Source organism: Monodelphis domestica, chromosome 7 (genome assembly GCF_027887165.1).
Source record: "Monodelphis domestica isolate mMonDom1 chromosome 7, mMonDom1.pri, whole genome shotgun sequence".
NCBI classification, from domain to species: Eukaryota; Metazoa; Chordata; class Mammalia; order Didelphimorphia; family Didelphidae; genus Monodelphis; species Monodelphis domestica.
The window spans coordinates 246,698,455-246,699,246 of NC_077233.1; the positions used below are offsets into that span (position 1 = coordinate 246,698,455).

Here is a 792-nt window from a genome sequence, read left to right on the forward strand (position 1 = left end):
TCTCAGCTTTCTTTTTGATTGTTGTTCAGTCTTCTCAGTTATGTCCAACATTTAATGTTCCCATTTGGAGTTTTCTCAGCAGAATAAATACTGGAATGGTTTCCCATTCCCTTCTCTAGCTCATTTTACAAATAAGGAAACTGAGGCACAGACCAGAATCACAAAAGCTAGCACATGTCTGAGGCTACATTTGAATTGAAAAAGAAGGGTATTGTGCCCACTTAAGCAGCACATATACTAAAATTGTAGTGATATATTAGCATGACCCCTGCATAAGGATGACCCTCAAATTTGCAAAGTGTTCTATTTTGGGAAGAAAAAAATAATTAAAAATTTTTTAAAGAAGAGGAGTATTCCTGACTCCAGGCCCAGCACTCTATCTACTGAGTCACTCTGCTTCCTTTAAATCACAAGTAAAATGCCATCCTTCCCAACCCTCTTAATTCTAGTGCCTTTCCTCTTTTAGCTATTTACTATATATCTAGTATATGGTTTATTTGTACTTATTTGTTTTCTTATTATCTCCATTGGATTATTGTCATTTGCCTCTTTTTGTATCCCCAATGCTTAGCACAGTGCCTGGTACATTGTAGGCATTTAATAAATATTTAGTCATGGGGGCAGCTGGGTAGCTCAGTGGTTTGAGAGCCAGACCTAGAGATGGGAGGTCCTGGGTTCAAATCTGACCTCAGACACTTCCCAGCTGTGTGACCTTGGGCAAGTCACTTGTTCCCTATTGCCTGGCCCTTACCACTCTTCTGCCTTAAAACCAATATACAGTATTGATTGTAA

At 38.8% G+C, this 792-nt stretch overlaps 1 pseudogene; it reads left to right on the plus strand.

Annotated features, from left to right (window-relative positions):
* The first annotated feature begins 213 nt into the window (after positions 1 to 213).
* On the plus strand, positions 214 to 310 carry LOC130455670 (U6 spliceosomal RNA; annotated as a pseudogene).
* The last annotated feature ends 482 nt before the right edge of the window (positions 311 to 792 follow it).